Here is a 14,212-nt window from a genome sequence, read left to right on the forward strand (position 1 = left end):
TTACAATTATTTTCAAGACCAAAATAAGCTTTCCACCCCCTATTAATCCTTTTCTCAATGCTATAGTTCCAGTTGAGCTTGTGATGAATACCAATTCCTAGGTACTTGTAGGAAGACACTTCCTCCAAGTTACTATTGTCATACATAAAATTAGTGTAAGTGTCCTTCTTGGATTTGATAATCATAACTTTTGTTTTATCAATATTAAAGATCATACCCATGATAGAGCAAAAATCCTTAAGAAGTCTAAGTTTCTTATCAAGTTCAGATGGGTACCTTGCGAGAAGAACAATATCGTCAGCGTAGAGAAGAAGGATGATGACTATCCCAGCTAAGATCGTGCCAGCACATCCTGATTCCTCTAAACAAACCTTCTAGCTTGTTGATGTAAATTCCAAATAGGGTAGGGGAGAGGGGGAAACCTTGTTTAACTCCGATATTACACTTAATATCTTTCGACCGCCCCTCATTGCTCTTTAACTTGGCAATTACATTCTCGTATAACCTTATAGCAACAGCTCTCAACTCAAAAGGAACCTTTAGCTCTTCTAATCTATTCCATAGGTTGTTTCTAGGAATCGTATCGAAAACCTTTCTAAAGTCCACAAAGCAACAGAAGAGATTGGATTTATCATTGCGGTATTCCTCCACAATGATCCTAAGCGTAACGAGCTGGTCCATTGTTGAGTGTTGCCTTCTAAAACCCGCTTGGCCTTTAGCCCGCTTACCTTCATTTTGAAGCCATATGCTCAACTTCTTTTCCAAAATAATACCATTTAACTTGGCTAGGAGAGGGTTGATCATAATTGTCCGATAATTATAGGGGTTATTTGTATCCCCACTTTTAAAAATAGGGATAATGAGGCTTTGAGTCCATGGTTTAGGGAACCCTTACTTGACTACTTGATTGAAAAGCTTGTGGATGTGGGGGGTGAGGACAGGACCTCCATTTTTTAGGATTTCCACCTAGTAACCTTCAATGTCCTTAGCTTTTCCATTAACTAAATGATTAATCCCAAAATCAATATCTTCTAATGAGAAAAATTTCTTTTGTAGTGATAAGGGTTTCAAAGTTATCCATGACATTTGGAGATTCATAAAGCTTTTTAAGATAGGAATTCCAGGCGTGTAAAGCAATTTTATTATTATCTTTAGTTTTCCTAGTTATAATCTGCCTCCAGAATTTCTTAGGAGCTACCTTAGAGAGGTGTAAGATATTCTCTTGTCTTTTACGAATATATTGCCTTTTTTTTAGTTTTAGTTAGGGCTTTGTATATTTTTATCTTGTCAATTTTAAGAGATTCATCAACTGCTTCCTTAATTGCTCTCCTCACACTTTTACAATCTTTGTCATACCATGGGTTGGGTTTTCTATTTCTTTTATTACTTGAAACTTCAATTGAGAAAATGTTAATAGAATATGAGAGGGTTGTAGTAAAATTATGATAGAGATCTTCATTGTTGTCTATACTAGATAAAGGAATCAAATTAGTTTTTACGTCATTTAGAAAGAGATCTTTTTTATTTCTATCAAAGTTTAGATTCTTTTGGCTATAAGTATTATCTTCTATGGGACCTCTATGCATGACAAAATTGAGAGTTATAAGTAAAGGCCTAAGATTAGAGTCAGACTCGTGGTCGTTTAAGATGTCAAAATTTATTATTTCATTTTATAAAGGGAAATCGTAGATAACATAGTCTACCACGCTGCTACCAAACCCATGGATGCAAGTCATTTGGCTAGAATTGGGCCACTTCTTTAGACTGTTGCAAATTATGAGATCCTAACCACTACAGAGCTTGATTAGCTCTTACCCAAACAAATTCTCCCCTAGGTCTTCAAAGCTCCTTTTGTACCAGCTAGCCAGAGGAAGGTCTTCGTCTAGCCAAAGTGGATTAGGGTTGGAATGATTGCTTAGAAGGATAGCTTGGTTACTTTAAGTTCGAGCATTAAAGTCACCCATTAAAAAGATATTACCTTCATTCCTTAGCCTAGAAATATCATTCTCTAAACCATTGTAAGGACTATTTTTATCTAGATTCTTTTTCTTATAGAAGTTAGAATTGATGGGGGGAAATAACATATTTCTATGTATTTCCTTTTATCATAAATGTTAGTAATCTCTATCCAACTATATTGGTTGTAAGGGTCGTTTTTATAAATCCTAGCATGGGGAGAGATGTTCTTCTTAATGTAACAAGCTATAACCCCAATGCCTCTACGGGAGGATCGCTTGTTCCAAGTAGACCATAGTGTAAAGCCATCTATGTTAGGGACCTTAGATTCTTTGTGCTCCCAAGTTTCAACAAGAAAAATAATATCAACATCATTCGAGATCCAACTTAGCTTGGGGCCTTTGCTCCATGGAAAGCTCTGGCAGTTCCAAGAAAGAATCTGGAGCATGTTGAATTGCTATTTATTATTATCTTTTTGGTTTATATCTCGAATAAGGGCTTTTCTATTTCTAATTATTGCCCATTAAAATGATAATCCTGATATCTAAAATTAAGTTTTTAAAATAAATAATAGTTAAAATCAAGAAAATTACCTTTTTTTAATGATATTTTTAACTAATCTTTTTATATGGTTTTTCTTAGTTTCTCTTATTATTAAGATGATATACATTATTTAATCTTATTGGTTATCTTAAAATTGATTTACTTTTAACTTCAAAATTCCCCAAATTCTTAACTTTATCACAAATTATTTATAAGTATATAAAAATATATAATACTTTAAAATTTCATAAATATACTAATAGTTTTTAATATAATTTTGTTAAATTATATTTTAATAAATTTTTTATTATTGAAAATATATATTTTATAAATTTATTAATAATAACATTGTGTTTAAAGTTAAAAATATTAGGCTTATATTTAAATTTCTAATATTTTAATCTTCTAACTAATTAGAATTAGGTTGATTTTGTTATAAAATATGAAAATACAATTTTAATGAAAATTTAAATAATGTTTTGTATCAGATTAAATCGAGGTTATTAAAAAAAATGATTATTTTGAAAATTATAAGTATTTATCCCAAAAAAAATTATGATAAATTAAATTTGAATTTTACAACATAGCTTTGGAAAATGATTAAAATTAAAACTTAAACATAAGTTTAAAAAACAAAAAATGGAAAGAAAAAATCTCAAGCATAAACTTGCTTGGAAGTGTTTGGATAAATAGATCTGAACTGTAGTTCATAAATTCCTGAACATGGCAGAATGTTTCACTACACAAAATCAACATTAAAAAATGGAAGCGGCTTTCTCAAAATCTAATTGGGAGAAGATATGGTCTTCTCCAATTAATTTCCAAATTAAATATCCATATCTTATCCCCAAAATGTCTTATCAAATCTACTTGGGAGAAGATATGGTAAGAAAAGTCAAGGATACTAAATGAAGGGATGAGAGGGGTAGTTATGACATTAATGATAGGTGGTTGAGGTGGATGGGAGGAAGAGACATAAAAGGGGAAGGATGATGAGAGGGGGTGGGGGGAAGATCCTTGTTCTTGGTTTTGGTTTGGTTTTGTTTTGGAGGAGGGATGTGGAGAAAGAGGAGGAAGATCAAACTTGGATCTGGAGAGAGTTGGTTAAGCTTTGACAAACTACATTTTTTGGGACTTAGGCTCGGAGGGCTTGGGAACCTGTGGAGGTTCCCTGGGCTAGGAAATACTTCCTAGTTGGTTGGGAGGAAAATCCAGTTTGGTAGTCAAGAGGAGCATCCCAACAGAGTCAGGAGCTCAAGAGCATCTCAAATAAGCTATTGGAACATGTATTCGTCAATTTATTGATTACTTATGCAAATGGTTGCAATGAAATTCTTACTTATTTAATTTGTGGTAAATAATTTTAATGGTATATTATCATCAAATAAATGTTTAGATATAAATAAGTTATTTCCCATCTTATTGTGTTTAAATTTAGAGAAATTTAGATTTTAGTTAGAGGACCCTAGGAGGGAGCCTCACAAACCTCATGTACGCTACAACACATCATTCCATGGTTAGATATATGGAATTTATCCCTAAGGAAGCTTGCAAAACTATCTTTGAGGTAGAAAATTAATTTCATCATACTCGTAAATATATTTTAGATAGATTAATCAGGATAACAAGAATTAGATCCTTGAAATAAGAAATTTTACTTGGGCTCATCAATATTCATACATGCAAACTATCGTCTTGTATTGGCACATCAAAATTATTATGGTAGAGTCCTTATAGATTGTGAATACTCACCGAGATATTTGTGTGTGTATCATTGAAATGATACACAAAATGGATAGGTTGGATAAAAAGGTGGTATGTTTTCGCAAGCCACAAACCAGTAGCTAATGAAGATTTGATATGTACATCTTTTTGAAAGTAGTATAAAGTACCTAACAATCACACACATACACACACACATATTATATTTTGCATTTTAGTTTTATAATTTAAAAATAATAATAGTATTTCTTAATTTTTTTCCATAGGAACCCAACAGTCCGTTTGACACATAATTGACACATAACTACTAGTAAACCTATGGGGGTCTATGCGTTGTCCTCTCCATAAACGGATTACAAACAAGGAGATTTGAACCTTGGATCTCTCAGTTTTAACAGATTTCACATTACTTCGATCACCAATTGCTACCCCTTGCGAAAACAATATTTAAATTTTGATTATTTATATAAATCTTAATTAATTATATAATAACTAGTTTAATTGCTTTACAATAATTATAATGTTTTTTCCCATCTATAATAATAAATTACTTTAATATATAAACTTTTTTTTACATGATTTGTTTATTTTTTATTATTATTTTATGATCCTATTGGGATCCTAGCTCAAGAGGGTTGAGGAGAATTGACCCATGACCTCCCATTAGAAAACTCAACCATTTGAGCTAACCCTTGGGACTATATATTACTAGTATTATTATTCTAAAATTAAAGTTATAGTGAACATCTTTGTTTATGTAATCATTTGAATCTAAAGTTTATGGAGGTGTATATACTCTACCCTATACTAAATTTAAACGTATAATTTTGGAAAAGATTAAAATACATATTCTTAGCCAATAGTTATTTTTGAGAAAAAATTATTTAAGTTAATAATGAGATTGTCCATTAAGATTTGTTTGACATTTCAAACCATATAATGTGCCATCTAATGTGTTTCATCCTCACTACAAAAGTTATGAATCACATTAGATGGTTCTAAACGTCTACCAAATCTTAATGATGTGATTAATCTGAAAGACAATCTCATTATCAATATAGATCACAAAAGTCTAAGATCTAGCATATTTAAGTTAAATTAAAAAATGAGTGACCTAACATTAATAAAAACTAAGCTATGAAGTGTAAACGAGTTAATTTGAGTGAGGTTTAGTCATTCACTAAGTTTTAGGTTCAAACCTGATAAAGAGAGAGTGGGAATGGAAATCAATTTTAAAGAAATTAATTCACAATCCCGATTATAACATCCATTATAAGTAAATTGTTCACTTATCCAAAAAGGCTAATCCCAACCCCCAAAAACTAGTTTTTTTTACTAGAATTAACATAATAACTAAATCATTTAATAAAGTACATTTAAATATTACATTGATTTTAGTTTTTGTAATTATGATAATTGTTTTTTCAAATTATGATAATTATTTAATGTTTGGACATTTAAAAGAAAACTTTTGATTATATATAACATAATAACTAAATCATTGAATGAAATAAATTTAAATATTACATTGATTTTAGAAATTTCATTTTTTTTCTAGTTTTTTTTTAATTATGATGATTGTTTTTTTTCAAATTATGATAATTATTTAATGTTTGGATGTAACACCCCAAGATGCATATAAATTACTATGGTTACTAAATTTGATCTTTATCATTTATTACTTTAGTTTTCTTACCCTATGATGTTAAATAATATATTACTGAGGCTGGAATGCTAAGAAACATATATTTGGTTACCTAAATTATTGGTAATTAGGAGTCCAGGTACTTTAACAAAAATATAAATTGTTTACATTAATTAAAAGAAACAGTTACAAAATACGGCCCTGAAGGGAGATTTAGATGGGGCAAAAGAATCCAGGAGATATCCTAGAGCTAGGTGGAATATACCAGTGGGAGAATTCTCAAGAACAGTCAGTAAAAAAGGTACATGACCTGAAGTGGTACGGGAGTCTGGAGGCCCAAGGTACTTGACTGTGGCTAGAATTATTTTAACTGTGAACAAAAGAAAGTGCTCGGCTGGAATTATTTTAACTGTGAACAAAAGAAAGTGCTCAGGGGAGGGTATGGACGTAATTGCCAAGCTCGCAGCTGGGAGGAGAGACTTTCCAGAAAGGATTGAATATTACAGTTTGCTAATATTGAACAGATAAGTATCATAGAAAGTTCCATTATGAATTAATGTTGGACTGTGGAAAATTATTTAAATGATAAAATAGAACTTTTCATTACAAATTGATGCTGGAAGAATTTCTTAAGTGATAGAATAAACTAAGAAAAGGAATTTCTTGAAAATGCTTTGAAACAAAAAATAGAAATTACGAGTTTTGCAATAAAAACAGTAGACACTATGTTATGACAATGCATGAAAGGTAACACGTAATACTAGTAAAGTATGAAGAAATAACTTCATATAGAAAATAAACAGTCATAGGCTCTTAAAGTGTTAAGAGTATTTTCTTATAATAAGTAGTAAAACAATCTTTTTGAAACACTATATGGTTATTGTAGAATTTATCATGTATTATGCTATAAAGTCAAATATAAACTGAGTAATATATGACAAATCACTATAGGAGAAATTCTAGGTGATTCATTGTAGAAATAATATTTAAACGGAAACATTCTGGAAATGTCAAACGAATATATGAGCCTCAATAGAAATAAACCATGTGAAATGCTACAGGACAACTGTAGAGATGGAATGCATAATATATCGTAAGCCATTTCAGAAGTAATCTAGGTGACTCATTGTATAACAACATTTAAATGTACTATTCTGGAAATGTCGAGCGAACTAAGACAAACTTGCTAAACTACTAATACCCTAAGCAAGGAAACAGAGCCAATCTCGACCCATCATTAAATCAGACATGAAATAAGTACATTGTCCTTCAAGTAATGAGACTCATAAGTTTGATTAAATATATTCATTGTAATAATAACTTGAAGAATAGTGCCACATTTCATAACGGCTCAACAGCCTGAATGTGTCGATATGACCAAAAACCCTTAAAAGACCATCCAGTGTATAACTTAACACAAAACCTATATCCACAAAAACTCGCAGTCTACAAGTGTCGTGCATAGTGTTTGGCTATTCTGTTATACAATTAATTAATTAAAAACCAAAACCTAGGAAACTCTCAGCAAAAAGCTCAGCTTGATGCACAGTCTCTATTATCGAGTAGTTAATCATTTTGTAGCTAAATGTTCATGCACTAGAGGTAAGATGTTCCAACCTAGAAATGACCATGGAAGCCGTAAGCTACTAAACCTCTAAGGGATGCTTTCCAAGCTTTAGTGAACTGGGCAGATAGGGGAAAATACCTGCATATAGCCGCAAGCAACTATGGAGTCAGTATGAGGTTAATCGACTGCGAAATTTATAAGATGCATGATGCCAAAAAGAGGGCTATTCCTTACTTGGAACTGGAGGGTTTCCGCATCGAGCAGCCTACCTGCAACACAATAAACCTCATCATTCAACAAATTCAAAATAGAGAGACTGTAAGTACTCGGAATAGAACCTTGCGGTTTGTGGGCTTACATCGCGAAAAGGATTGTTAGAGCAATGCCTCTTCTACAACATTAGCAGACCTTCGAGCCACCCTGGACAGAGGTGGAAATAATTCAATCTCGATACCAGGTGGAGGTCCAAAGCAAAAGACGAACTTAGAAAATGTAAATAATCAAAACCGCGTAAAGTCGAGCTACTGGGGTTACCTACCTTCACAAGGCTAACCATAACATCCATGGAAAATAGCAGAAGGACCCTACGCTGGCCCGAAGCCCTCACTGGAAAAATTGGTTGCAGAGAAGCAAGATGCTAAGGCCGAAGACAACAACTAATGCTACCCTCTTTCAGATGCGGAAAAGTGGTTAGGGGGTTAAACCCTAAACCCTCCCAAGCGCCGGATTGCTTAGACGTGATCGGATGGCATGAAATGAGACAAGTGTTACCCAAGATCATCACCAGCTGACTAAGGCATGCAGCAATCTCAGCTACGAGCGTGCCGCAGGATTCAACATACATAGGCCAGATAACCAAGGTCAGGTCGCGGACAGCGAGCCCACGAGGAACATGTGAACATTAATTGTCATCAACCATATACATAGCACCAACTACGAAGTCTAATGTACATGCACCAAAAACTATATAAGTGTTGTTTGGTATATATGAGTTAAACTCATTTACACATTAATAATTCTTAAATGCTCTCTATAAGGTCCATTATCGAGGCGTGTATAGTTATGTAAATATTTTTTTTTTAATGTTACATAGTTTAAGGTTTTTATTAGTTACATTGGACATTTAAAAGAAATTTTTTTATTATCTATATATATATATATATATAATGATTTTCCATAATAAATAAATCATTTAATCAAGTAAATTTAAATATTACATTGATTTTTTGAAATTTCATCCTTTTTTTCCAATTTTTTTTTAATTATGGTGATTGGTTTTTCAAGATAATTTTTTAATGTTTAGACATCTAAAAGAAAATTTTTGATTATATATATATATATGATTAAACATAATAACCAAATCATTTAATAAAATAAATTTAAATATTAAGTTGATTTTAGAAATTTCATTTTTTTTTTTCATTTTTTTTTTAATTATGATGATTGTTTTTTCAAATTATGATAATTATTTAAATTTTTGCACATTTAAAAGAAAAGTTTTGATTATAATTATAATTATTATAAGAAGAGTTTCGGCGTAAATCACATGTAGAAAACCTTTGTCGATGCATTTCGAACCAACTAGTGTGGTTCATGACAAGCTAAGGAGTGAGATCATGGCCGCACATTAAATAGGTAGAGCAGACCTTCCCAACAGCCAGGTTGACTAGGTTGACCATCAATGACTATATAGAAAAACAACTAGATAATATTTTAATGTTTAAAAAGTCAACATATAATAAAAATAATAATATTATAATTATAATAAATAATTTTATATATTATTATATATTAGAATGTAATTCCATTTTATATTATTTATATAAATTATAAATATATTTAATTCTTTTTTAATTTATTTATTAAATCATTAAGGATAAGTAAATGGGTTTTAGAAAAAAATTTCTTTCTTATTAAGGTAATTTATTTAATTCCTTTTTAATTTATTTAATCATTTAAAATTGTTATTTTATTTTATTCTATTTATATATTATTGTTAGGTTATTAAATTAACTTTTTATCATTAGGGATAAGTAAAAGGGGTTATTTTTAATAATATTGATTTAGGGGAATTAAAATTATTAATAATAATATTGATTTCATAATATTGATTTCATAATGTTGGAATTAATATAGATTTTATGGTGAAGGGGTTTTTGTTTTTAAATTTCTTTGTTATTAAATTAATTTATTTAATTCCTTTTTAATTTATTTAATCACTTAAATTACTAGGGACAAGAATGTTATTAAATTTCATTTCATTTATATATTAATCTTAGGTTATTAAATCAACTTATTATCACTAGGGATAAGTGAAAGGGGTTTTTTTAATAATATCGATTTAGTGGAGTTATTATTATTAATAATAATATTAGTTCAATAATATTGATATTGATTTAATAATATTTATTGGAATTAATATAGATTTAATTTATATTGATCTTATGGTAAATGTAAAAGCTTAAAAAAAAAAAAAAAAACCATCTAATAGAACAAGCCAGGAAAAAATAAATAGAATGAGCTGCAGAATTTAAAAACAAGAATGTCAAGAACTAGACCATTAGTAAAACAACTAAACCAAAGGAAAAATCCTAGGAGGATGGAAAAGACAAGGCTCAAAAGAGAAGGATCCGGAAATCTCAAAAGCAAGAAAAGGTTAAAAGGCGGGGCGGCGGGGGAGAGGAAGGGGGAAAAAGAAGGAAAGACTAAGAAGAAAGAGCAGGGATCCAGCAACTACTGATCTTCCAGTCATCATCTCTATTGAGATTGTTAGGCCTTCTTTCAATTTCAATATCTTCCCTGAATTTACAGTGATGGAACTGCACCACCTTGGCAATAACCTTGGCCTCCTCTATGCAAAGATGATGCTTGGTCTTCTCCGCATGCTCTGCTAACGTTGGAGACTTGGTTCTCCCATGTCTTAGGTCAGTTGCATGTTCGTTGATCCTTTGATGGATGGAGCGCCTTGTTTCCCCAATATAGGGGGTCCCACAAGAACAAGGGATCAAGCAGACACCCTTCATGTCTTTAGGGTCAATGGGATCTTTCACCAATCAAGCGGATTAACGAATGGTGCTGAGGGGCCTAAAGGTTGAGGGAATATTATACTTCTTAAGGATCTGAGCAATCTTGTTCGTGGTTCCCTGGACATAGGGAAGATGGTGTTAGGATATTCCGACACATATGAAATAGTTAAGTATAACTTGGTCTAGTATAGAGTTAGGTAAAGTGTGTTTCTTTACTATGTACATTTTGTAACTTACAATCCGACGGTCACGATATGTAGTGATCCGACAATTCATTCTCTCCTCAGTATTACCGACACTTGATCTGTGGCTTAACACCTGATTGGTCAATTATCTCTATTTAAAGAACATGGAGGATCATTTGTAGGGTAATCCGTCCATGAGAGAAGCATATGTAAATTTTCATTCTTTTATTAATAAATTGCCTGAAGTGGCCGCGTTGGCTCAGGCCGTGGACTGTTTCCCTCTTTGAGGTTTTAACCACGTCAAAAATATTAGTGTATTGATCTGTGATTTGTTTGTGAGCGGTGTCCTTTGGTGTTCTGTCTGAGGAACTTACCCTGTAAATTCCTACATGGTATCAGAGCTATTTAAGGGCCGCTTCCGTTGGTGATCCAAATCTGAAGCTGGTAGAACTGCATCCGATTGTCATTTCCTAGATCTACTGTTTCTGACTACTTTCGGGCCGAGAGGACTGCTCTATTGTGTTGGGAGCATCTGCTCCAGTGAGGAACCCCTTTCGTTTCACGCGAAAAGGTTTCCGGTAGCCCTAGCTGCATCATTTTTAAGATCTAGAGGTATACAGTGTTTATTTGCAGTTTACAGTTATTTTCTCTCTGTTTATTTCGGTTTCGGTTTATTTAGCCTTTTTTATTACCGGATCTATACCTTTCATTTCTTCATATGCTCTTTTCCCCATGACTCTGTGCGATCTGGGCAAATTAGAAACAAAAATGAAGGATTTTTCTCATGCGTATGATCTTTTCTGCTACGCCTTAGTGTGATCTCGGAAAATCAGAAACATAGAGGAAAATATTTAGTTTCCGGCTAAAGCTAACTTCGAGCCGTAAGGTTCATTTTTTTTTGTATGTCCGTGTTGGGTCTTGTGTTTTTTGTTTTGTAGGGAAAAAAAGCTTTCTCAAGGCAAGCATGCAACCCAAAGCCAACCCCCCCACCCTCTCTCTCTCTCAAATTGTTGGGTCCCTATAATACTGGTGATTACCCCATTACTATTGTAGGTATACCCCTTATTAATATTTTTGTGCCCCTATTACCCCCATATTGTTATTACTGTGCCCCATAGAATCCCTTATTGTTATTTTTGTGGCTTTATATTATTATTGTTAGGTCGGCTGGATTATATTGTGACTCCTTAAACTCCTATATATAGAAAGTAGGTTTTGTCATTTGAATCATCCAAGAATTGTTCATTTATGTAATGTAAAGGAGGTTGCCCCCTCGAAGAGGCTGAATTCTAAGGCATTGATCTATCTTTTCTATCTTTTCTTGAGCTGGTTTCATAACATTTGGTATCAGAGCTTTGGATTCTAGGGTTTCGCTGCTCCAAATAGGTCATCGTGGAATTTTTGTTATAACTTTTTCTGTGACGTTTCAGAAGTTGCAAAAAAAAAACCATTTGAGAAGAAATCGTGTTGAACCTTGGGTCAGATCTTTTTGCGCTATATTTGCGGAGATATGATCTGAGGAAGTTGGTCTTTTTGCAGACTCCTGAATTACATTCTAAACAGGTAACCTGGGAAAAATCGTCATAACTTTCTCTCTGAAGATCGGATTGAAATTTCGTAAGAAGGTATAGAAAGAGGACGGACTGTAGTTTCTTCTATGCATTTTTTCAGATCCATAGGTCGAAACAGTGACTCGTGGCACGTCGTACAAGTTTGCTCTACTGAACTAGTCTAAAATCAAGTCACTGTGGGATATTTCGCATAAATCTTCCTTGGAGAATCCAATTTGGATCAGACTTGTGGCATTGGAAAGAGGATGCAAAAGGCTACTATAGGTCGCAATTTCAGAACTGGATGATCTAAAATTACAGAGATACATCAGATTCAATATCAGGCTTCTACAAAGTGAAAAAACTTGTGTAGTTTTTTTTTTAATTTTTGCATAAGCTTGGTTTGAAGGAATTCAAAGGGCATAGTAAAGCATTATTATTGGTAACTGATGCCCCGAAAGAAAATGCAAACACCTAGTAAGGAACCTGAAAGCTCTAGCATGACTCATGAAGAAGAGGAAGAAATGCTACATGATATATCAAAATTACAAGAACAAGTGCAACAAATGTCGCGCTCACAAAAGCTAACAGAAGCTAAGATAAAGGGCATGGAAGCTAAGATGGATGATTCGAAGATAGAACTGAAGAGAGACATGGTAGATTTGAAGACAGACATGGATGAATTGAAGATAAATATGAATAAGTTGCTACAAGAAATGGGCACTAAGGGTGAAAGGGTACTAAAGGAAACTCATGATGAGAACAAAAGAAATGTTAATCATGATTCCATAGATGCTAATGTTGGATTGAAGACTCACCATATTCCAAAAATCGATATGAGGAAGTTTGATGGCAAGGATCCTGCCACATGGATATTACAGATGGAGCAATTCTTCGATCTCAATAATGTGCAAAACACACAAAAGGTACGTATGAAAACTTTATATTTGGAACCAAATCAGTTTGTATGGTATCAATGGCTTTGATCTCGTAAACAATTTATCACTTGGGCAATTTTTACGGAAGAATTGATAGCACATTATGAGGATACAAAAAGCAACACTTTTTTTAGCCAATTGATAAGTCTCAAACAAAAGGGTTCAATAATGGAGCACATTGAGGAGTTCCAAAAATTGAACATAAGGGTAAAAGATATTCCAGAGGAGCATAGGATTGATGTGTTCATAGGGTCTTTAAAGGATAATATCCAACATGATGTTCGCCTTTGGGAACCTGATTCATTAGAGAAGGCATTCAGGTTAGCAAGAAAAATGGAAAGCAAAATTATGGCAACCAGGAAGCATACCACTCACAACTATAAAGACGGAAGTGTTGTTGCCCCTAGTCTTCCACAACCTATAAGGTTGACACCACAACAATTGGAAGAAAAAAGAGCAAAAGGGCTTTGTTACAGTTGTGATAGCAAATACACTAAAGGTCATAAGTGTGCTGAGAAGAAATTATTCTACATAGATTGTGAAGAGGAAGAAGAAAGGAGCAAGAAAGGTCAAAAGAAGAGGATATACTCCAGGAACAAAGCCTAGATGAAGAAAAAATAAATCCGACCATATCTTGTAATGCATTGGCGGGAATTACCACTCCTCAAACCATCAAGATAGAAGGACAAATCAAGAAGAAAAAGGTAATAGTGTTGATTGATTCAGGAAGCACCCACAATTTTATTCATTGTAAGGTAGCAAAAGAATTGAATTGCTTCTTATATCCAGCACCAGAGTGTCAAGTGATGATTGCAAATGGAGGAACAATAAATTGCTCTGGAAAGTGCCATAATATCAAGCTATCCATGGGAGAATATGTATTGACTAGCCCAATGCTTTCCATTCCAATGGGAGGTGTTGATGTTGTACTAGGAGTCCAATGGCTACAATCCTGGGTACAATAGCTTTTAATTTTCAAGAACTTTTCATGAAATTTTCTATGGAAGGAAAGGAAGTTGAATTAAGGGGTATTGCAGGGAAACCAGGAAAGATAATCAGCTCTAATGGTATGACAAAGCT

Source organism: Pinus tabuliformis, chromosome 8 (assembly GCF_031772625.1).
Source record: "Pinus tabuliformis cultivar Carrire ecotype Pingquan chromosome 8, CPIR1, whole genome shotgun sequence".
In the NCBI taxonomy this organism is placed as follows: Eukaryota; Viridiplantae; Streptophyta; class Pinopsida; order Pinales; family Pinaceae; genus Pinus; species Pinus tabuliformis.